Source organism: Balaenoptera ricei, chromosome 10 (assembly GCF_028023285.1).
Source record: "Balaenoptera ricei isolate mBalRic1 chromosome 10, mBalRic1.hap2, whole genome shotgun sequence".
In the NCBI taxonomy this organism is placed as follows: domain Eukaryota; kingdom Metazoa; phylum Chordata; class Mammalia; order Artiodactyla; family Balaenopteridae; genus Balaenoptera; species Balaenoptera ricei.
Genome location: NC_082648.1, coordinates 69,407,860 through 69,431,260, shown reverse-complemented (window position 1 = coordinate 69,431,260; position 23,401 = coordinate 69,407,860).

Here is a 23,401-nt window from a genome sequence, read left to right as displayed (position 1 = left end):
AGAAGTATGGGTCTCATTCTTTACTCTGTCAAACGAACAGATATTCTGAACTACAGAAGTGACTTGATCTGAATTATGTTCTAGAATGTTAACTCCAGCAGTAGTTGAAAGATAGACTGGTGCAAAGAAAAACCAGGTCTAGGAGGGAGAAAACAGAGATAGTTATCACAATTCTCCAAGGAGGAAATAAGTGCTTAAATATAAAGGTAGTGAGGATGGAAAATAGAAACCAGATTCAAATGTATTTCTTAAATAAAATTCATGGGATTTTTGTCTAGTGGGATATGGGAGGTGAGGGAGAAGAAGTAATTGAGACTGGTTTGGAAGTCTTCATTCTGAGAAATGGATTCAATGATGATATAAATGAAGATTAATAATAGAAGAGGCTGTTCCAGGTTCCCACCTGCTAGATCACTGCTTCTATAGGAAAGCATTTTTATCCAACTGGCATCCAAACAGGGACTAACACTGTCAGGGTATTGCTTGGTAAGCCAGACTTAAACATAAAATAGAAATCACACATAAGAGATATGTTCAACTGCTTATGCTTTGGCACGAGTGGCAAGCAACTTTCTTATGCAGTGGTATGAGCAATGGCAACATCTCTTGTTTCCATATTTTTCCTTTAATGTTTTCCCATGCATGGCAAGTTTTCCATATGCTCTGCTGGGTAGATTCTTGTTGCCATATGGCAGCATGTAATATGAGAAAAAAATCATAAAGAAGATCCTTCTAAATGTCTAAAGGGATTGCCTGGAAAATCATAATTCCATGCTGGGTTGCAGAACTATTCTTATTAAGCAGAATGTCTAGGTTAAGAGGTTGGCCAATGCAGGAGCCATTAATGTATGGATGCTGAAGATGTAGTAAGTTTCCTATATTTCTTACCAAAAAAAATAGACAAATTGAACACAAAATCAAAACAAAATTGGTCACAGCTTGATACACTTGGGGATAATTTTACTCTTGCATAGGGGAAAGCTAGACAAAGAGATACAGTGGCTGCTTTTGCTGAATTATCCCTTGTAGAACTGAATATCTATTTCTTCTCAGTTCAACTCAGCAAACATTTTTATGAGTATCTAGGTATCTGGAGTATTAAAAGATGAAGACACTGTGTGAGTAGCACTGTGGTTATGGTATCAGACAAATCTTTTGTCTGAAGCCTGGTTTAGTGGCTGTGTGCTCTCAGGCAGATCACTTCACTTCCTTGAGCTTCAGTATCCTCATCTCTAAGATGGAGGTAAGAGTGCCTACCCTGCAGAGGTATCAAGAACATTAGAAATAATATCTGTAAATGTTTTATGATACTACCTGTCACAGTAAATGGAAGTCATTGTTATTTTGGCTTTCACCTCTATACATACACCAAGCCTGGTAATTACCTTCAATGATAAACAACTTCCAACTATATTTGGATTTTATTCTTTTATTTTGTATATATTGACCAAATACATTTAATGTGAATTTAGAAAGTTTCAAACTGCTGTTTTCACTAAATTTGGGGCTCTATGTGACGTTTTACTCACTGGTGATAAAACTAAGTAGTTTAAAAGATGGACATTGTGTGATCATTCAAAATGTTTCTTATTCTTCAAAATGATACAGTTTTGAATAATTGTACAGTGGTGAGGAAGTTTATTAACAGGGAGACAGTGACTTGCTTTTAAAAATGAATGTGCAGTTTCTTAAAAATTTAATTCACTGAAATTAAAGATAAATGTTCAGCTATTTAACATTTCTGGTAGCCCTGGACGGATGCACGGATGTTTTACTTATTACTAATAATTTTGAAACACAAATTGGCATTACTCCGTTTGGTTTGGTTTTGCTTTGTTTTCACTGAGATAATGCTGGTAACAAGCAACCACAAGGATCTCAACAGGTTCCAACAATAAACATTTATTTTTCTCTCTCATGGGTCTCTGGGTCAGCTGCTGTTTGGCTGATCTTGGCTGGGCTCCTCTGCTTGAGCTAGTGTAGGCTAAACTCCCAGCTTTGGTTTGGATTCAATTCTATTCCACGTGCTCTATTCCAGGATTCAGGGGGGAAAGGGTTACATTGGGCACATTTTTCTGGCAGAGTCTGAAAATTCTAGGAGGCCAAGTCAAGTGACACAATCACCTTTACAGCCCTCCATAGTATGTGGTGTGTATATCTTCACTTATACCCATCTGCAAAGGCAGGCCAAATACCTAGACCAAATGTTATTGGGGTGGAGACATATGTACCATGTCAAAGGAAGGTACCACAAAATCAAATGCCAAAGGGTATGGATGTGACTCTGTTAGAGGGCAGTAATGAAGAATTGGGAACAAAGACCCAATATATCACAGTATACAATAAAAACTATGTTGACTCAACCACACAATGAATCAAATAAACTTTATGTTATTCTCTTTAAAAAAAGCTAATATGAATACATTTAATAATTTCTGCCCGTTTGTACAATGACTATATAGTTTTTATTTCACGTAATAGATATTTACTGAAAACCTACTTCCAGGACTGCTTCATAATGTAGGGCCAGCTGTGCTCTAGGTTGCTATGTGAATGGAGCCCCCTGAGACTATGCCACACAGTTGCCCTGCCTCATGATGTTAGAGTACAAAGAACTGAGGAAAGACACTTCTAGAATCCTACGGATGCAACTCCTGGCCCACACTGTGCTGACGTTAGCATCTAGGGGTCACAGATCAGATGTCTGTAAGAGGACACCAGACAGTGACATAAATGGGAAAGCAGATTGGTTATGGTGCAACAGGTATAATAAACTGCTTATATTATGATTAAGAACAACATTTATATTTGCCTAGTACATGCCTTTTAAAACACTGACTTGAACAAAACTTTATCATCAAGGACGAGTTTGTCAAACGAGGAAGAGAGGCAGACATTAATCAAAGTAATTATGCAAACTGAGATGTAATTAACTATAATGTGTACTACCAAAAAAAATTTGTGAAAAGCGAAAGTGAATAATGGATTCTTCTCTAGCCTGGAAAAACTTATCCATGTGGAAGCAAAACATAAGCAGACCCTCTGGGTCAGAGAGGAACTTGGAGCTGAAGTAAGATGGAACTGAAGTAAGTAAGAACAGTGGCAAGGGTCATTTTGGTTTCCTTATAGTGAACCATGTTTTCAGTTTAAAAGCAGCACCTATCGGGCTTCCCTGGTGGTGCAGTGGTTGAGAATCTGCCTGCTAATGCAGGGTACACGGGTTCGAGCCCTGGTCTGGGAGGATCCCACATGCCGCGGAGCGACTAGGCCTGTGAGCCACAACTACTGAGCCTGCGCGTCTGGAGCCTGTGCTCCCCAACAAGAGAGGCCACGACGGTGAGAGGCCCGCGCACCGTGATGAAGAGTGGTCCCCACTCGCAGCAACTAGAGAAAGCCCTCGCGCGGAAAGGAAGACCCAACACAGCCAAAAATAAATAAATAAATAAATTAATTAAAAAAAAAAAAGCAGCACCTATAATTGGTACTAATTGTCATTACATATTCTAATGTATGGATAGTATAAAACATTCTGTACATGTATTGCCTATAGGGAAAGGAATTAGGTGGTAGGGGCATGAACGGGAGGAAAACTATGAGACTTTATTTTTTAGAGAAGTTTTAAGTTTACAGAAAAAATTGAGCAGAAAGTGTACAGAGTTCCCATATGGCATGTCCCCCCTTTCCCATCAACAGTTTCCCTCATTATTAGCAACTGGCATTAGTGTGGTACAATTGTTAAAATTGATGAGCCAATATTTATACATTATTACTAACTAAAGTCCATAGTTTACATTGGGGTTCACCCTTTGCATTGTACATTCTATGGGTTTTGACAAATGTATGACATGTATCTACCATTCAGTTTCCTACAGAGTAGTTTCACTGCCATAGAAATCCTCTCTTCTCCACCTCTTCATCCTTCCCTCTCTCTGAATGGAATGTTACTTTTTACAGTATATGTTTTTGGTCCATTTTAACCTTTGTGGCCTGGGTATATATAACTTAATTAACAATCATAATTAAAATTTTTAATTCCTAAGGCTTATAACAATAATTGCATGGAAACTTCACAAACTGGTACCAGAGAATTGTACCGCAGATCAAGACTGTGTCGGCAGAGGCAAGCATGCTCTCAAACAGCAAGCACAAGCAGGCATTGGTCAGACTCAGAGATAGTGGGTGAGAAGTCATAATGCACAGGGAGGGTATCAATTTTAAACAAGGGTGGATGATAGAGAGTTAAAAATGTGGGCCCAGAGTACACACATATGAACCTTGCAGTGCAATGATTAAGGCTGTTGAACCCATGAGTGTTGGAAAAGTTGCATCATAACTGATAGGACCCATGATTTCTGCACTGGAGGTAGACCGCGTTAACCCAACCCTGTCATGGCCTATGCAAGTGTGTGTCAGAGTTTTGCTTGGAGTTCTGTGGGAACACAGAGGAGGGCACAGAGTTAAATCAAAAAAAAAAAAAAAAAAATGTGTCCCAGCGACAGAACGTGATGAAACACTGGACTCCATTACCAGTCACAAATACCTATTGAACAGAGATGCTGAGTTCTGCAGCATTATCACTAGAAGACAATGAAAGGACTTTCAACTATTAGAATATTTTGCTTATTTTTACTAGATAGTATGAATAAGTAATTTCTGTCTTCTTTTATTACTAATAATTGGATTTTATTGTTTAGCGACACATCAAGTATCAACCAAACTAAATCTCAACCCTTCTATTTATCTAGGCTCTGAATTTCTTTTCTACATTTCTAGAACAAATTTGTGCTTTCATTCCCTTTCAAAATGCATGAAAAAAGATTAAGTTGATATTGAAGAGATGACATAATGTTATAAACTACCAAAGAACATGAAATTCAGAAGAACTGAATTTAATCATTTTAGGTTAAGAGAATGGGGAAAGAAATCTCAGCCATGTGTATTAGCTATGTGCTTCTACTCACTATATTTGGTTTAGTAGGACATATGCAAATCAGCCCAGCCAGAGAATGCACATATGTTGGAATTCCTCCATGTGTTATCTGCTTTTGTTGAACAAGTTAACAGGTTGTTGTGCAAGTAAAATGTTCCACTCTTACACATCTGACCTCTTGCCAAAGCCTATTTATTTTACTTCATAGAATTTCAAAAATCCAACTTCTTGTCTGCATTTCCACAGCCGTAGTCTTTATCTAGCTACAATAATTTCTGGCATAAAGTCTCTGATCACTGAGTGACCTTTAAAAATGCAAATTTCATCATGCCTCCTGCCTGCTTAAAGCTCTTTACTGATTCTCACTGCTCTTAGAATAAAGTGAAGAATCCCTCGCATGGCCTCAGTGCCCTGTCTCAGCGGTCGCTGTCCACTTCACTAGACTCCTCTGTCACATCCTCCCTCCCAGCAGCTCAGACGGTTCACATTCACGCTCGCCTCCACCAGGGAGCTCTTTTCCATTCTCTCCCACTCCTTTGCTTGGTTGTAACCCACAAAACCCAACTCTGACTAATTTAAGAAGGGAAAAAAACATTAAAAGATGTTTGGAGGCTCACAGAATTACTGGGAGGGCTCTAGAGAACAAAGCTTGTGGCCATGCTGCCAGAACCACATCCCAGATCACTCCAGACCTGGTGCAGTGCAGACATAACGGTCCTCAACGCCAAGCCCCATATGTGGCAATTTACTCTGCCAAGTCTGTTGCCCAAGCGACTCATTATCGCTGCATCAGCTGATACCTACAGAAAACATCCCTTCCATTTCCCATTCATTTTGTGTCACTCGTTCTCAGTTCAGTCTTTCGTATATGTATATGAATGTGGCTGCACTTTAACCGCAAAGGATGCTGGGAAAATGAGTATCCGGCATTTTTAACTTCTTTTCACTGGCATGGACTCTGCCCCTACAAAAACTCACTAAATGATAAATTTTCAAACAAAGGGATTTAGATGCTGTCTGGCCAAATAACAATATTAGTTAATTCCTACTCATTCTTCAGCACTCAGCTGAAGTATAACTCTCTTGAGGATGTCTCCATGGGCCACCCCCTCCTCCCATTCCAGGTCAGGTCTCTTAGTAGTTACACTTTCACAAAACCCTCTACTTATTTTCCATAGCATTATAACTATTGTTATTAAATGATTAATTGCATAATTCTTTGCTTAATTCCTATCTCTCCCTGCTAGAATATAAGATCTATGAAGATAATCACTATGACTATCTTAGTCAAACCTTTATATCTATATATAGATATATAGTGGGTGCCTAATAAATATGTTTTCAATGAATGAATGATGCAATGAATGACATAGTCCTCTTTAGAATGCTTTCCAAACAATATTGTCTACAGTTTAAGGGATTCCCTACTTGATGGCAGCTTAAAAAGTACCCATTTCTTTTGTTGAAAAACTAGAGATGGGAGGTGTACGGCTGGGAAAAAAAACTTTTGCTCTGCCTTCTTAGGTTCAGTAGCTGGAGTCTGCAAATTAAAATGGCAAGTGATAGATTAACAGAAAAAGGTTTATCATGCATTCACATGGGGCCTCCAAAAAGAAAAAAAACAGTGAAAAGATGTGGTTAGGCTTGAGAGCTTATATATCATTTTAACAAAGTCAATAAATTGTGGAGAGGTGACAAGATAGAGAGAAAGGCGTTTGGGCTTCTAAGGGCAGTAAACTGTGGGAACGTAAATATATGAAGACAGCCAATGGAGGATGTGTTGTTCAGTAAGGTCTGTTACACAGACTAGAGTTGGTGCCATCTCTGGTTGATGAGTTGAGTTGTCTTCAGTGTTTAAGGGTCATTGTCCTCTTCCTTGTGTGGAAGAGGGGAGGGGGAACACCTTCACTAAGATAAATTTACTTCCTACTTTTAGGCAGAAAGGCAGAGTGCAGAGATTTGCTCTTGTGTCTTTTGTTTCTTAATTGTCCTCAGCTCAAAGTAATTCTAATGCTAAAGTGACATATTTTGAGGTAGCCTGTTTGATCCATTTCAGAGGATAAGCCTTACATGTGTTAAACAAATTTGCACTAGTGATTTAGGTTAAGAAGATGCCAATTCAGCATGCATAGAAAAGAACTTAATACTTCCTTTGGATTAGTTTCTTAGTTTTATTTTTCTAAAGTTTTTACACTTAAACTCATTTATAGAACTTTCTCAAAAAACTTTCATGTTTTTGAGCTATGTTACCCAAGTCTCACACCTCTCCCTTAATATCCAAAATTATCTTCTCTACCTATCTTTTCCCTAGTTTAGGCTTCTGAAGGATTTTGCACTGCCTTATAGTGATTAATTGCATTTTTTCCAATAGGCAAGTTCTTGCTATTCTTTTCAGAGTATACATGGATGCCACATTTTCATATAGATCACAGTTATGAAGATCACAGATCATGCTTTTCAGAGAAGCAATGTCATAATTTGGGGTTCTATTTTTAACTAAGGGCTAAACAACACATATAACAAGTAAACCCATTAATATACGGCAACTATAAACTTTATAATCATGCAAAGTAGGGAAATTATGTTCCAAGCCTATAAATGAACTTAAGTAAATAAGCAAATAGGTAAAGGGACTCACTATTAAAATTTGCTAGATTTAAAACCAGTGTACTAACTATTGAATGGACAGTTTTACATGTATGAGTGGGTGAATAAATCTGGTTTTCTTGTACATCTGTTTTAATTGTTCTTATCTCTTCTCCACACTTCCACTCTTCTCTCTACTTGAGAATTATTCTTGGAAAGGGCTCAATTATTCAATAAGTATTTATTTATCCACTCTGTGCAAGGTGCTAGATTACACTGTTGAGCAAAACATACCCTTCATTGTCCCTTATGGAACTTACAGTCAATGAAAACTCAGAAATTTTGTATGGATGGTCTTCAAAAAACTAAAAATAGAATTGTCATATGATCCAGCAATCCCACTCCTGGGCATATATCCAGACAAAACTATAATTGGAAAATATACATGCACTTTTATGTTCATAGCAGCACTATTTACAATAGCCAAAACATGGAAGCAATTTAAATGTCCATCGATAGATGAATGGATAAAGAATGAAATAATGCCATTTTCAGCAATATGGATGGACCTATCATATAGGTCCTATCATATCTCAGTAGTAGAGATTATCATACTAAGTGAAGTAAGTCAGACAGAGAAAGACAAATACCATATAGCACTTAACATGTGGAATCTAAAATATGACATAAATGAACTTATCCAAGAAACAGAAACAGACTCACAGACATAGAGAACAGATGTGTGGTTGCCAAGGTGGAAGAAGGTAGGGGAGGGATGGATTGGGAGTTTGGGATTAGCAGACACAAACTTATATATAAAATGGATAAACAACAAGGTCCTATTGTATAGCACAGGGAACTATATTCAATATCCTCTAATAAACCATAATGAAAAAGAATATGAAGAAGAATATATATATATGTCTATAACTGAATCCCTTTGTTGTTCAGCAGAAACTAGCATGACATTGTAAATCAACTATACTTCAATTACTTAAGTAAAATAAATTTTAAAAAACTCAGGAATTTTATTGAACTATGGCAGATACTTATTAAAGAATCACACTGACACACAATTACTATCTACAATTGCACAATTACATAATGACTATCTGCTGTGAGAGACAAATATGGGATGATGAAAGCATTTAGAAGGGTTTGTTATCTAGTCTGGAACAGTCAGGAAAAGCTCCCTTGAACAATGTTAAAACAGGCAAAAGTGCATACAGGTATAGCAGTGGGATGGGGGATAGTGAACGTGACAAGATGGAGGCACTAGCACTTGATGACACTGGAAAGTGTCTGTGGACTGAATGAATAGAGGCTGTGTGTGTATGTGTGTTGACAAAGATTCTCTTCTTGACCAAACTCTAGTCAGGCTCCTCTGAACTCTCTTCTCAACTAGGCCCTGATTTTTGAGCTTCTGTATTCAAGAATCTTGCTAAGTCAGTTTAGCCAGAATCTCCTACCCTCAATATGTGATCAAGTTCCTCATCCTCTACCATTCCCCAGGTGATGTCTGATCACCCTGACTTGCCTTCAGCAAGAATCTGGTTGTGTTGTTATAGCCAGAATCCTCCCCAATCCTTGATATTTCCTTTTAGTAATTTTCCATCCACTGATACCCACCTCCTGCTTTTTGGTTATAAATTGCCATTTTCCCTTGTTCTATTCAGAGTTAAGCCCAATATCTCTCCCTTACTGCAAAACCCAAACGTGGTACCCATATGCCTATCATGATAGTCCCCCTGAATAAAGTCCGCCTTACTATCTTTAACAAGTATCATGAAAAATTCTTCTTTAACAGTTTAAATATTTCTTTTTGTGCTAGTTCCTCAGCTCTCTACCTTATGCATGGCTCATCACCAATAGCTTAGAACCATGAGGTAGAAATAGCTAAATATATGGGTAAAGTTGGCCTTGAGTAGAGGGTAGGCATGGCATAGACCAATGAATGAAGGAAAAAGTGAAATGCCAAGCAGCTAACTGTACTCTAGAGCTGCACATCAGAGAATAATGGTATCTCCTATTTGCCTGGCCATTATTTCTGTTTCTTTTAACAAGAGGGGTGCAGCTTTTGAGTAAACTAAACTCCTTGATCCATTAATCTCACATCTGCCTCTGTTCCGTCTCCCACACCATGCTCTCTGCCTGGAATGCCCTTCTGGCCCGATTAACAATCTTTTACCTTGATATCAAATTTGAAATCTTTCAAATTCAAGTGGTTCTTTTTCTTTTTCTTTCTTTTTTTTTTTAACTTCAAAGCTCATGATTTTTCAGCTATAGCAAGAGGTTGACTTTCCTGGTTACTGTTCTTTGTACCATATGCTCTAAACTTCTCGGTCCCTTTATATAAATAAATAAATAACCACTTGTATTTCTATTTAAATTGTTTGGGGCCCACAATCCCTCTCTTATTCATACTGTAAGTGCTTAGGATAAATTATAAGGATTTAATATTCTTGTTGTGAATTTGCTTGCCTCAGGCTGCTGCCAAACGTATCCAGGAACATTAGCAATTTGCAGCTGTTCCAAACCACCATCATTTTATAAAACAAAAACCAAACTGCACTATGATTACATAGAAATTAGAGCAATCAATAGACATAGTGTTTCCCTTCACAATACATATAACCCGGTAGATTATAAAATAGGCTGTTAGTGCACAACTATATACTTGTATTATTCATTATTTTTTGTGCACAAATGTATGAGCTATGGCAGGTATAATGAGAACGGAACTGAGTAGCGAATCCAGTCCTCGCTCTATATAAGGGCAGTCTTATGACCTTGAGCAAGATACCCACCTCCTTTAAATATAAGCTTTTCTATATGTAAAACTGGAATGATCAACCCTTCCCTGACAGGGTTGTTAAGCAGATGTGAAAACTCTTTGGAAATGCAAAATTTAAGGTGTGATAATGGTTATTGAACCCAATAAAATAACCATAGACTTGCATAGTAAAGTATGTTTAAAATGGTACTGATGTTACATACATTTCCTGCAATTGGATGAAATCATCTTTACAAGATGGAAAAACTGAAGCTGGCTGTGTTGTTTTCTCCTTGGCAGATGTTGCTATGTGATACGCTTTGTTCCTTTGGGAAAGCCTCAGAAAACTGCACATTCGTTTTAGCACTAGCTGTATGCCTGTGTGAGATACCAGAAAAAAGATTAGCCTTCTGCAAGAAATATGCTGAACAGTGCATCAAACCCGTTAATGCACTGAATCTATCAGACCTAATTTCTGGACTGCTTGATTTGTAGTTGCTAAAATTTACATGTTATTGTAATAAAAATTAAAATAGGCATTTAAGTAAATTTGTTGTTTGTAGAAATTAGCATTGATTTAATCAAGCTGCATTCAAGATCTTCCTACAGAAGTTTTGTTTATCAATGAAAAAATAAATTTTAAAATATTATACAACCATTTGAAAAACAACAACTGATTATCAAAGATGAGAAGGCTGGTTCTTGGCAGAATTTCAAAAGGACTTTTACAAAATGTATTTAATATGTATGAATAAATTAATTAATCCTCTCACCATTCTAGTGATGAACTCAAAGTAATAAAATATATGATACCAGTTTTCTGCATAAGGATACTAAAGTAGAAAGGTTATTACATGCTGTAGGCCATTCTGAGAATCAATGTCTGAGCAGGAAAAAAAAAAACTTTGGTATGTGCTCTGGCTCCTAAGAAGGAAGTAATGTCATTTGGACTTTGTTTTTCTATTTGGGGCTTTTAGTGGTCTACCTCAGATTTACTACACTCGCATGTTATTTGTTTTGCTTTGTTTTGCTTTTTTTATGCACTTTTTTAATTTTAATTTTTTAACTTTAATTCTTAATTTTTACTTTTGTATTGATGTATAGTTGATTTATAATATTATGAGTTTCAGGTATACAACATAGTGATTCAGTATTTTTACAGATTATACTCCATTTAAAATTATTACAAAATAATGACTATATTTCCATTGTGTTGTACAATATATTCTCATTGCTTATTTTATACATAGTAGTTGTATCTCTTAATGCACATGTTATTTGTATTCTCCTCTCCTCAAGCCACTTAATTTTCTCTCAAATAATATTTAACAAGGAAAGCAAATCTCATCCATATGTGGCGTGATGCACGTAGGTTGCTTAATACATAGTATTTGATTGAATTGCTTAGAGTATAATTAGAAGAGAAGAGGCGGCTACTTTAGTGAAACCAAAAAGAGGAAAATGTTCAGTTTGCTGTATCTCTTTATTTGGTAGGCCTCTGGAAGACTGACTTCCTAAAGGGTACCTGATGGTCATTTCTATTTTGCTTGTTTAATAGTATTCTCTTCACCCAGGCTGCTATTTCATTTGGTTTTAAGTGACGCTGTCTGTGTTTCAGCATGGTGAGGGAGTCCTGCCGCATCTGTTTGATTATTACCTGGTATGCCTGGTCCCAGAGTGGGCTTCATTCCCAAAAGGCAGGCGGGGCGTTGATCACACAGCTGCTCTACATGGATAACAGTAGAGGCTGCTACATTATTTTTATGCCATCTCACCCAGCTTTTTCAGGAATATTACATTTTTATATGATGTATGTATGTATCAGAAAATAAGCTTCAGTGAATTGTGAAAATACATCTGTTACGTTTTTATATGACACTTGGTTCTTAATTGAACATAATTCATAGTAGTGTTCCCCACACCTCCCTGAGTTATATACATATTTCTATCATTCAGACACTTAATTTTATCAATTAAGCAATAATACATAACATTAGGTAAATGTTTCCTACTGCTTTAATTATCTAAAAACATCTGTTAAGAGATGAAATAGATTAACAGGATGTTGGTACACCAGCTAGTCATAACCAGATTTGTATTATTACAAGCCAAAAAAAAAAAAAAAGCAATACAAATAAGTAAAAGCTGAAAATGAAAGCTTACTTGTAGATCAAATGAGGTGAGGAGAAAATTTTTTATTATGTTTTGGTCCATTGGTGTATGGTGAACTGAGTTTGGGCCATCAAAAATAGCTTTAGAAAGAAACAGATTGATTCATACACTAAGGATATAAGGGAATTTTCATGACCACACTAACCAGTTCATTTATGTCCCAAGAGATGGCAGTTTCATATATGAGAAGAGATGTGGAGAGAATAAGGAAGAGCAGGAAAAAGAAACCAAACTACTAAAAGGACTGAAATGAAACCCAAAAAGAAAGCTTAGAGCAAATGGATTTAGACTTGAAGGAGAAAATGGAATATGAACAGGGAATGCCTTTGGGTATTTCAAGGTCTGTTGGGACAAATATTGTCCATAGCTATTTGTGACCTCTGAGTCCAGATAATACATATGGTTGTAAGCTTCATAGGTGATTTTGATCACATAAGAGTTAAATTCAGCATTGGACACCTCAGCATTCCTTAAAAAGAATCATTAAAAAGAGCTTAGTCCTTGGACTTAGTTGAGTACGTTATTTTAGTATCTTGAGTATGTATCTTGTCACATGTGGTTTTTTCAAACATTTTACTATGTTTATTATACAAGTTATATTTAATGTAAAAAATTATAATAAGTGGAGAAGCAAAGCAAAAAATTTTAACTTTCACTGTGAGATGTGTAATGTTGCTGTTTTGTATTATATACTCCCCAAATTTCATATTTCATATACATATACATACACACACACCACACAATATTTTATATGATTTCATAACATTTTTTTCAGTTTTCTTAAATATATTTCCATATCTGAACATATTTCTGTTTTAAATATTCATCTTAAGTAGGTATTTAACCTCTCTCCAGACTGATTTTGTCAACCTTATTCATTTTTCGTGCAAAATTTACTTAGCACCTACGATGTTCCAGGTAATGAATAACACAAAGTCTCTGTTCTCATGAAGCTTACATTGTAGACAGATAATAAACAAGTAAAAGACATCTCCAACGAAAAGATGATATCAACTCAGAGAGTTGAAATTGCTACGAAGACAATAAAAGGAGACAAATGTGGTAAAGGGTCACTAGTGAGAGAGGGGAGATGTAAGGCAGCGCTCCCCAACCTTTTTGGCACCAAGGACCGGTTTCATGGAGGGGTTGAAGGGGGGGTGGTTCAGGTGTTAATGCTAGAGATGGCGAGCAGCAGATGAAGCTTCGCTTCCCCGCCTCTCACCTCCTGCTGTGCGGCCCGGTTCCTAACAGGCCTTGGACCGGTACCTGTCCGTGGCCCGGGGGTTGGGGACCCCTGTTGTAAGGTATCTGTCTCGGGCTACTCTGGGAATTATGTATGTAAAAGGTTTTGTATGATGCCTGGTGTATGGTAAGTACTCAAATAGAAAAAATGATAATAATGATAGTGACAGAGTAATGCATTATGGTAGTGCCTACTGTTAAAAGATAAACTGAGGCATATTAAAATTTTTAAGAGTTTATTGGAATAAAAATTGATTTGAATCCGGCAGTGCCAAACTGCAGGTGGTTAGGAGCACTCCACCCACAGTAGGCAGAGGAAGGACTTTTATAGAGAAGAAGCGTTTGAAAACCTAGGAAATTATTTGACTGACTACAGCTTACATGGCTGTATTGATTGGTAAGGACTAGTTTCCTATTTGTGATTGGTCGTCCTTAGGTTTCAATTTCTTAACCTTGAGGCATTTCAGGCTTAGATTTTGGTTGGCTTACATAGGCTACTAAGGCATTAGGCCATGTCAGTGTAATGGCCTTCTTGTTTAATTAATCTAACACTACATTTGAATATTATGTAGTTGTTGTATTCATTCTTTGGCCTCTTGTTGCCCCTGCCCTCAGTTAGCCATCTTCCAAATGATGCTTTCCCATTCCTGATAAACTCTTATTATTAAGCATTATAATTCTTAGTATCTTTTGTTTACAATTTTAAATTTCTTGAGGGTCAAAAATAATCTTGGAAGCAAGAAAAAATTAAGGCAACATTAAATACACCACTCATTTGTAAAGGCCTTAAACATTTTTTTTAAGTGAATTAAAAAAATTGGACTTACCTGTTATAAACAGTAAAATTAGTCTTCATAGCAGCCTACAGGTTTACAAACTTGTTTTTTTTTTTCAAATAAAGGAGGTACTTAGTTGAATTAAGCAATTCTCAGAGGTTTTTAGGGAAAAATTATGTCCTGTATCGCTTCTTATCACCCAATTTTGCTTCCCAGACACAGACACTTACAACTCTTTTTTCTGTTTTTGTTTCCCTAGGTATTCATCTTTTTGCTCTCTCCAAAGATTCTTATAGTGCTCTAAATCAATTTTGCATATTTATTAACACCCTCTGGTTGCACAAAGATCAGCTCTCTGTTGTATAACTCTTCTCCATACACTTATCTCCTTTCTCATCTTCTTAATATGGCTATATCATAGTTTTGGTTACATCATTCATTACTGTTTACATTTAAAAACAAAGTAAGGACTTTCATGCAGAGTCAAGAAGTGGTTATATATCCTTTCCCATGCAACTTTTTGATTTTCTTAGAATTAATACTTTTCTTATTTGCCTGGTTTTCTATGTACTTAAGTTTTGTCCCTATGCTTCACTGGAGCCGTTATAAACACGTTGACAGTATTTTCCAAAATGTCAACATATCAAATCACTATCAGCTTGCTCTTTTCATGGTGGCCATCTTCCCAGAGAACTCAGTCCTTCACTCCCAACTGGACTGGTTAATCAGGAGGTTAGATGCACAGCTGCCTTTGGGAACCTCTTTGACCTCATCATGGAAATTCTCTTTTCCTCTTTCCTTTGTTAATTTCTCTCTTTCCTGGAGGGCACATCCTCTAGCAAGTTCCTAAGAAGGGGTAATGATGGAGAAATCTTTCTTTTACACTTGATTCATAATTAGAGGCATCTGGATTTCTAGATTAAAAATTATTTTCTCTCAGCGTACTGAAAGCTGTGCTACAATATCTTTCTAGTGTCATTCAAGTCCAATGAAAAACTTATTTTTATGCCTTCTTGAGTACCTGTCTTAACTTTTAAAGAGTTTTTAGTGTCTTTTTTTAATCCCTGATATTCTGAAATGTTATAATGATGCATTTTGGCATAGATAATTTTTATTATTTGTCTCCCTCTCTCTCTATCTCTCTCTTTTTCTGCAGGATATTCTGTGAGTTCATTTAATTAGGAGATTCAGGCAGTTCTGGGTAAATTTATGTTAGTACTTTGGGTTTTTTTTTATAAGTTACTCTTAAGGTTTTCTTTCTGTTCTTCATTTCTGATGTTTCTTTTATCTAATGTTGAACCACTATGATCCTTTAATTTTCTCATCTTTTCTTCTTCTATTTTCCTTCACTTTGCTTTTTGGGAAATATTAGCATGATTTTCAAGCCATTGTCTTGATATTTTGAAATCTCAGGTAGACATATATACAAATACATGTATAATTGGAGTTTTTTCCCATAATTTGTTTCTTCGTCTACCATCCTGCTCTTTCTTTAAGGATATTCTATTTCCTGTTATCTCTCTGAGAATATTAGGTTTTGTGTGGTAAATCGTCTTCTGTTTTTTATATTGTCTCTACTCTTTCATGTTTTTCCTTGTGTTGATTTTGATCTTTTTCTTTCAGACAACTGCTACTGAGACCCACATAACAACTCAGTTTGTATAAAGCAAGGAGAAGCACCTATTTTGAGCAATTTGACATCACCTTTTGTTGTATATTCAGCAGGTCAACTCTCTGGCAGAGACTTTTCTCCAGAAGACAGAAGCTCCACATACTCCAGGCTCACTGATACTTACTTTCTATTCTAAACCCAGAAACTAGCCTGTAGTACTGCAGGCAAGACATACTGGCAAGGGGTTGCTAGACTTATAGAAGCACTATGATCAGACACACTGTCCACTGGAGAGTAGAAGGGTCAAAGGAGAGATAACAGAAATTTGCCTCCTACTTGTGGAATGTGCTGGGATGCATTGATTCTTTTTTTACAAAGACAAACCTAATCTCTTAACCATCCAGGAAAGAGGGAAACCTGCCATTTTGGTTATAGTTATAGGAACTAGGCACTTCCAGAAAAGCCAAACCATGCAATTGATCAGTGAAGGCATAATTTTCTACACGTGCCGCAATAGAGTCAAGTAGGACCTGCTCTAGACTGATATGTTCTTTGCCTGCATGGTCATCGTGTTGTAGAAAAAAGGAATCAGATTCATTTATCCTAAGAAATGAGAGGCAGTTTAGTGTAATCTAGCATGAGACTACGTGGATAATAAGCCACTGGTCAATACCTGTAATAATTCTAAAACCCTCAGTTATTTCCATCTGTAAGATGAAGATAACAATTCTAGTTTATAGGATTGTCATGAAGGTTAAATGAGAGAATCTATTTAAAGTCTCTTACATAATGCTTGGTTCATAGCAAAAGTGCAACAATGACTGAGTATTATTATATGTACTAGAGGCTAAGAATGAAGGAGAAGAATGATTGTAAGTACAGAATCTGCCACTTAACTTGTACTTCAGTTCAGTCCCAAAGGGTTGAGGCTATTGTAAAGGTGGCTGGCTCTAGGTCAAGGAAGTGGTGCTTGGAGGTTATGGAGCTATCAGAGACTGACCTAGGGCTTCCCTCAGTGATTAGCAATGCGTTGAATAAGACAAATTTAGAGTTATTAGTTCTCTAGACATGGGGCATTGAGAGCCACTGTAGAGGCATCAGCAGGCAGCAGCAGTAGAGATTTCTGCAGTCTTGACAGTGACAGGAGATGTCACCACAGCGTGTCAGAGTAGAAAGCAAGAATATAAAATGCTTCAGGCTTGCTAAGAGGACTAGTCCATGGAGCATAGAAGAGCTATCCTGTGGGGATTCCAAGAATACATGGGAGGCATGTTAATGCCAGTGGCAGTGGTGGTGATGGTGGTAGTAGTGGGGGAGTTATTAACAGTCCAGAAGGATAGGTATGGATGCAGGCAGGAAAACACTGTGTTTCTTTGTGACTATTATTGTGCTCCTGTATTTGTGTTGTTGTTGTTGTTGTTTTTTACTCCCATGATGAGGTGGTTTGGTTTATGAGGATTATAATTAAAATAGATTGTTGCCGCTACCTGAAGTCAGTTTGGAGGAACTCAGTTGAATTTCTTTCTTTCTCTCAAGTACTCCACAGTCTCTGTAAGGCATTTCTGAAGTCCTCCTTGTTTCTTTGGTGTGAATTGCCTTATTTTCAAGGACCTCAGATCCCCACATCTTCATGCATTATTTCCATAGACCTTTGGAATTTGTTATGAGGTTAATATGGAGATTTGAAAGTCAAATATTATGTATGTTTAACCCCGGATTTGAAGAATATTTTTCATTTTGGTGTTCAACAATATCATGGGTTACAATGGCTTTTGTAGGCCTAAACACTAGGAGGAGAAACCTTATAATTTAGTTGGCATTTCACTTGGATACTTTCTTTAAAGCATTGTTAATATTTGAAGTCTCTGGGGGTGGGATTTCTTTGTCTCATGTGCTTGATTATGATTTGATAATAACTCCATGGTATAAAGTTGTAGGAAGGTGTAACTTTGACTAAGGGGTCCAGGACCTTGGTTTCTGGCCCAATGGTTTGATATGCTAAGCTTGAAGTTACACATATCCTGCCTTCCTATAATTTTGCTCAACTTGTACCTCCTTACTGGCCGAGAAATTGTTGCATGTTCAGCAACCATTTTCTTTTCTTCTTTAGTGAAATGAAAAATAACTATTTCGCTGGAAAGGGTGTGGAGAAAAAGGAACCCTTGTACACTGTTGGTGGGAATGTAAATTGGTGCAGCCATTATGGAGAACAGGATGGAGGTTCCTTAAAAATCTAAAAATAGAGCTACCATATGATCTTGCAGTCTCACTCCTGGGCATACATCTGAAGAAAACTCTCATTAGAAAAGATAAATGCACCCCAATGTTCATTGCAGCACTGTTTACAATAGCTAAGATATGGAATAAACCTAAATGTCCATCAGCAGAGGAATGGATAAACAAAATGTGGTACATATATACAATGGAATATTACTCAGCCATAAAGATGAATGAAACAATGCCATTTGCATGGATGGACCTAGAGACTATCATACTAAGTGAAGTCAGACAGAGAAAGACAAATATCATATGATATCACTTATATGTGGAATCTAAAATATGGTACAAATGAACTTATTTAAAAACAGAAACTCACAGACATAGAAAACAACCTTATGGTTACCAAAGGGGAAGGTGGGGGGAGGGATAAATTAGGAGTTTGGGATTAACACATACACATTACTATATATAAAATAGATAACCAACCAGGACCTACTGTATAGCACAGGGAAATATACTCAATATTATGTAATAACCTATAAGGGAAAAGGATCTGAAAAAGAATATATATATAGAATATATATATGTATGTTTAACAGAATCATCTTGCTGTATACCTGAAACTAACACAATATTGTAAATCAACTATATTTCAATAAAAAACTATTTCATAAGAGAATTCTGACAATATAATGATGTCAGAAAAATATGAGTCATCTTAAAATTTCACTTTTTTAATTTTTATTTTTTGTCAAAGCATAGTTGATTTACAATGTTGTGTTAGTTTCTGGTGTCACTTTTATATGTCCTTCCTAACCAACTATTACCACTCACTACCAGTTAGTTGTCTATTACTACCAATTCTGATTTTTCAATAGAGTTCAATTTTTTTCCTGCTACCACAATCTTTGTTGTAGTTCAAACTCTCTTTACCTCTTGTTTGTGTTTCTGCAGCAAACTCCTCAGGTATCTCCCTGCACCCAATGTCTCCCTTCTTCAGTCTCTAACACACAGTCATCAAGTGGTATTCCTACTAAAGATAACCAATGTTTAACATTTACAATTTCATACAGAATAGAGTCCAAATACCTCAGTGTTATTTAAAACCCTTAACAATTTGAACTCGATTGGACTTTTCAATATTGTTTCTCACCCTCACCTCTCCATTTCTTGTCCCCCCAATGACTAACAGCTTTTCTGGTTACCTTGCAGAACAGTGAAAATAATTTACTCTCTTGGACTAGAGGATCTTTGCTACACATCTGTTAAAAATCTATGTATCTTTCAAGAATGAGCTCAAATGATCTGCCTCATGAGCACTGCTCTCTCCTGTAGCTATGCTTTATCTCTTATACCACAGGATGCCATGTTTTAGATGCTCAAGGTTAGAATTGTGCAGGCTGGCTCTCTTATCTGTCTCACAGGACAGTGAATCCTGCGAGAGCAGGGACAGTATTTTTTGTATATGGTATACCCCCACCATGTCTAGCAGAATACTTTAAATAGTTTCTCAGCAAATGCTTATTGAGTTAAATTAATTGTATTGATTTGAGTCACTTTTCCATTTTAGGTTTCCCCAAAGACATGGTAATATTTTTAAGTTCATAAGTAATACAATCTATAAAGGTATGTCTCATCACCCTTGCTTAAATTTCCACCGATGAAGCTCTGCAAAGCAAGCTACAATTCAAAAGTCACATAATGACCACTAAACAGAATTCATTCAGAAATTTTATAATCCAAAATTTGAAATAGCATAGACTTCATTATGCAACAAAAAATGTGTTGAGAGCCTAGTATGTTTCAGGCATTGAGACAAGTGCCAGAGACTCAAGAATGAATAATCCAGTTCCTTTGTACAATAGTTCCCAGTGCAGTAGAACATTTATTTTAGTCTAATAAAAATGTGTTGAACACTTACTGTTAGGTGACACGAAGATAAGAAGGTCTCTGTCCTTAAGCAACCTATACCCTATAAGGGCAAGACGAATGCATAAAGAAATGGCTATAGTACAGAATGTGTTATAATAGAAAAATCCATAAGGGGGTTTTGACAGATGGAAGAGAGTAGATTGCCTAACGGATCTGGAATGTTAATGACAGCTTCCTATATAGATGTGTAAACTTGTAAAGAATTTAAAAATCATGAGATAAGTGTTATATGGTAGATTTATGAACAGTATGCATAGAGTCAGACAAGAGACAAGACAGAAGTTAAGCTGGGCCCTAAAAATGAGTAGTATTCATCAAGAGAAGGGAAAATGGCATCTAAGAAGAGGGAACAGAAAGTACAAGTGCAAGGGGGCGTGCATTATTTTAGGGACTGGTACCTAGAAGCCTGTGATTGTAAGATGGGGGAAAATGGCAGGCAACGAGGCTGGGAAAACAGAATGGAGAGGGGTGAGATTGAGAACGGCCTTGTGTGCCAACCTAAACAATTTAGACAATGTTTTCGGGGCAGGGAACTCTTGAAAAATATTTCTTCAATTTTAACATTTAGTTTAAGTACAATATACTACAGTAAAGATCATATACAATAAGTGCATGGCTTGATGAATTTTTACAAGCTCAACACAACTATCAAAATCAAAAGACAGAGCATTCAAGCACCCCATAAGCCCCTGCTTGCCCCCCATTCCAATCAGTACTCCAAGGGTAACTACTATCATGACATCTAACATCATTGATTAATTTGATTATGTCTTTTAGATATGAAATCACCATATGTACTTTTTGCATGTCTGCCTTCTTTTGCTAATGTTTGAAAGACTCATTCACATTGCTATAGATGGTTGTAGATTATTTCCATCTCTGTAGGTTATTCTATTGTATACATATACCATATTTTATCAACTGTACTGTTATTGGACATTTAGCTTGTTTTCAGTTTGGGGCTGTTTTGAAGTATTTCTCTGTGCATTCTAGTACCTGTCGTCTGGTGAATATGTATGCATTTCTGTTGAGTGTGTATCTATGAATGGAATGGCTGATGTTTGTATCAATTTAGATTCCATAAGTACTACTGTTTCTTTACACCCTCAACAATACACATTAAAGATGTTTAAGGAAGGGGAAATACATTTATTAAACAATTACTATGATATTTTATGCCATTATTGGGGTAGTGGGGTAGGTATCAGTACATTGTTATTCTCATGTTACTAATAAGGAAACTCATTAAAACTAAGAGGGTAGCACAAAGTCTCATAATGTGGATAATAATTAACATTTCTTGGAACTAATTATGAGCTAGGGTCTATAGTTGGCAGAGTAATGCCCCTTAAGATGTACATGTCCTAATCCCTGAAACCTGTAAATGTTATCACATATGGCAAAGACTTTGCAGATGCAATTAAATTAAGGACCTTGAGATGGGGAGATTATCTTACATAATATGATGGTGGCCCCTAAATGCATTCAATCGCAAGTGTCCTTGTAACAAAGAGGCAGAAGGATATTTCAGACAGAAGAGAACATAATGTGACCAAGGAGGTAGAGATTGGAATGATGCAGCCACAAGCCAAGAAATAGTAGCCACCAGTATCTGGAAGGGAGAAGGAACATATTCTCCCATATAGCCTCCAGAGGGAACACAGTCCTGCTGAAACATTGATTTTGGCCCAGTGAAACTGACTTTGGACTTCTGGTCTCCAGATCTGTGAGAGAATAAATTTCTGTTGTTTTAAGCTATTAATTCTGTGGTAGTTTGTTATAGCAGCAGTAGGAAATACAGATGCTAAGCAATGAGCTAAGACTTTTCATGCATTACATTAGTTAACACTATGAGGTATGTGTGATTAGCCCCATTTTACCAAGAAGGGAAGTGAGAGTTAAGAGTGACTGAATAACTTCCCCAAGGGGACAGAGCTAGCAAGAATCAGAGACAGGATTTGAAAAACAGAGATTATATAACTCCAAAGATAATACTTATGACCAATATAGTAAGTAGAAGAATCAGGCTCCAATCCAGGTTTCTCTGACCCCCAAGGTCATAATATCCCTATAACATGCCATGTAATGGATTTGTGTTGCTAGAAGCTTTAAGAAACATAATGAAGGATAGATTAGAATAAGAGTCAGGAGATAGGGAGACCAGTTAGGAAACTAATTGAATTATTTAGGCCAGAAATGTTGAGATCCTGGACCAAATATAAATGGGACCCTAGAGTAGTAATAGAATGGAAGATTCTTTCAGTCACAGTCATTACATTACAGACTGAAGGTGCATTATTTTACATCCGTAAATCATTGATTGAATGAGTGAGTAAATGACTGAATGAATAGCTTCTCAGGATTATTGCTCTTTCAATTGCTTCAGATCACAGGGGAAAGTTCTTGCCTGATGGTAGAACCATATAAAGAATGCCTTCAATCTATAAGAATCTTTGTTTTTGGTATCAGTTCAGAACCTTGGATAGGAAAAAAAAAAAAGCAGGATTGGAAACAGGTTGCTTATTTTATTCTATATAAACTAGTGGTTTCCAGTTCCCTATGCAGAAAATGACTGGAAATTATGTAGGATGAAAGAACCCAAAATAATAATATGAGACTCCAAGGTCAAGGCATACGTTTCTTATGAGGGAATCTCCTTGTCACTCACATGTCTTTAGAAATTCTGGTTATAAAAGTAATGCGTGCTCATTTTCAAAATTTTGGAAAACAAAGAAAAAGTATAAAAGAGATAATACAAAACACTCATTAGCCCACCACTCAGAAATATTTGCAGCTAACATTTTGAATTTCTTTGCTATGTATGTATGTTAACCCATTTGGGATCAGAGAGTATCTGAATCCTGATTTTTTTCACCTATTATTTTACTAAAAGGAATTTTCTATTTCTTCCAATATTTTTCCAAATTAAAAAAATAATTACTTGATTTATTCAACAAACATGGATTAAGCATCTATTATATGCCAGGTATTATATGTTTGATGCTGAAGACCCATTGGTGAAAAGTGCCTGAGGTCCCTGCTTTCAGAGGTATGGTCGTCTAATGGAAGAGATAGGAATTTAACTGGCAATTAATTGAGAAATCTTTAGATCTTTAGTCACAGGACCTCCTAAATAGCTCTTTTTGAGAGGTGACCGC